This window comes from Coturnix japonica, chromosome 8 (genome assembly GCF_054131305.1).
Source record: "Coturnix japonica strain WE chromosome 8, WE-NBRP24, whole genome shotgun sequence".
Taxonomy (NCBI): domain Eukaryota; kingdom Metazoa; phylum Chordata; class Aves; order Galliformes; family Phasianidae; genus Coturnix; species Coturnix japonica.
In genome coordinates, this window is record NC_140670.1 from 7,711,799 (window position 1) to 7,714,398 (window position 2,600).

General features: G+C 40.7%; 1 long non-coding RNA gene across 1 annotated transcript; it reads right to left on the reverse strand.

Annotated features, from left to right (window-relative positions):
• On the reverse strand, nt 1-2,310 carry LOC146759939 (uncharacterized). The gene is made up of 2 exons (XR_014948501.1): nt 2,134-2,310; nt 1-1,222 (listed from the first exon to the last, which is right to left on the reverse strand). It is a non-coding gene; the product is annotated as an uncharacterized LOC146759939 (long non-coding RNA).
• Nucleotides 2,311-2,600: the final 290 nt, after the last annotated feature.

A 2,600-nucleotide genomic window follows, 5' to 3' on the forward strand; every position in this document is an offset into this window, starting at 1 on the left:
TGTGGAATAGTACGAGCAGTTTTATTTGCATGCTCAGGCTTTTTCCAGTCCCTCTGTACATGACAAGGCTCCGCACAGTTGTAGCATTTCATTCTTTGAGCTGTTCCTGCATCGAGTCAAGAAATGGCCAAGAAATTTAACGTAGGGCTTGGCAGCCTGGAAATAAATCTCTAAGGGGGCCAGCTGTACTGTAACTATAGCAATGTCAACACGTCCCACTAGTCCTTTTCTTCTGACATTCCCCAAAGCCTAAGATACTTAATCATCATGAAAGGCCCCTATTTACCTGCTTCCTACTATCAGGGGGAGCCCCCATGAGGTGGCAGGAGGGGCTCTCCCCTTCACTCCCCCCTCTCAGGCCCTCCCAGAGCCACACTCCAGGGCAAAAAATTCACTACAGATGTGTGTGTGGGGGGGAGGGGGGGGGGGAAAAAAACAACAACAAAACTAATCTGCACCGCAGTGACTTTCAGAAGCTGGCCTACTCACGCAGAACCTTCAGACTGCTTAACATGTCCCAGTAGTTCTGAACTTTGTGATTTCACTGGCCTTAGGGGAACTATACTGTAAAAGAAATAGTATAATTAGCATATAATGAAATCATAGTATACATTGTATATAACAACTGCATTATAGCATGTAGTATTTCCATTGGTACTTTGTTCTCCAGAACTATTCAAGCAATAGCATTCTCAAGCAATACGTTATTAATACAAACATAATACAAAAACCTTATATGCTACCAATGGAAGAAAAACAGAATGAAACTAAACACAGCACTTACAGCTTCTAAGAACAAACAAAAAAACCTCAATGTAAATAGTTTAGCAAATCACAGAAACATAATCCACCAAAAACTAGAAACCACTAAACAGATGTGGTTTTGTGATTTCAGAGAAACAGAATTGTTACAGTACAAGAGGCTTTGAATAGATTCTAGAGCACATCACTTAAGTCCAGCTCCTTTTCAAGCTTGCAGTCGGTACTCGATGTTATCAGAACTGAAGCAAGATAGGCCCGTAGTGAAGAAGGAGCTTAAGTATTAGTGCTCTTCAGCAACGGCATTTCTGAAGACCAGGCAGCGGATGTGAGCACAGAGAGGCGGTGGGTGCTGCGTTTCAGCAGTGGCGGCAGCGGGTCACATCCACTGGTGCAGATTTGTAGGCGTATGGCATGCAGGCTCTTGTTCGTAGCTGGTGAAAATGCATAGCTTCTGATTGAGCTGAAAAAGAGTGTTTTGCAGTTGACAATTTTCTGTCTCAAACAACGTTAATGTGCTCTTTGTATCTGTTGTAATTTCCACTGAGATAAATAGGAGGTGCAACTTTCAGAGTAACCTGTGTTTATATAAGGATCATGTAGCAGTTTCCAGAACTATTATTTTGCTATGAATGGAAGAGCTGCAGAAGGGTGAGCTGAGGACACAACTCCCGACTTCATTTAAATGATTAATGAGTTGATACCAAAGAAGGAAGTATTTCTTCTCTTTCCCACTACAGGTTTTTTTTCTTCCTCTCAACTAATATAAGAGCCATACTGAGGACCACACAGGGACAGCAGCAGCCCTTCAACTCCAAAGTTAACTTTGAATAAAAGTAGAAATCCCGTGCTATGTAAGGATTTCAAAGAGGGGATGATACATATTGTACAATCTGTCAAGTAGGAAGAAGTTGAACTGAAGAGAACCATAATTTCCCCTCAGTATTTTTAAGAGCTGACCTGTCTGTTCATCGAAATTACCATATCCCATTTGGAAGAGTTTCTTTCCTTTTCCAGAGTGCCTGTAGAAATGCCAAGCTTCCCAAAAGAGACAGGTTCATAACAGTACAAAAAAAAATCTAGACTTAGATTTCATCTGCTTATGCCCTCCCTGGTTAGAAGTCACAGCGACATTGCTACCAAATCCATATAAGGAATAAGCAACAAGGGAAAAAAGAAGTCAGCAGTGCTGCTGCTGGTTACTCACTGCACACATATCCAGACAGAAATTTTCTTTAAGCCTGCAAACCCTGCAACCGCAAATTTGCATTTTTATTCTACAGCTTACAAGAATAAAAGACTGTTTTCTCTGTAACACCCAAATTACTCAGGGCAGACAAAAAGAAAGGAACACAGAGCTCACCAATTACATACCAGCTTGTTGTTCCATCAGCAGCAGCTTTCACGAGTTGCTCAACTTCTTACACAGTCTGTGCCTATTGATTGCAAAAGATAATGATGCACATACAGCTTGTCTGCATTGTTCTATAGCCCATTTAATATTAATCCCAAACACAGTTTTATCTTTCTCTTCCCCTCTTGTCCATCCCAGACACCATTCTGTTTAAGCATAGAAAGAGTTATGGAATATGGTTAGTAAAATAGCTAAGAATTTGCTTAGATGAAACTTCAAAGACATGAAAGGAAGAGCTGAAAGAAAAGTAAAGCAGCCAAGAAAATGCTTTGTTCATCCATCCATAATACCTTACAATTAAGTGGTAGATTGCTTGCTATACTCTCTTAGTGAAAATATGCAGAAGGCAAACATTTTTAGAAGCATATCTAGGATATCGTTTGTTCTCCTCTACTTGTACCCCCAGTACTTAACTTGCATAGCTCAG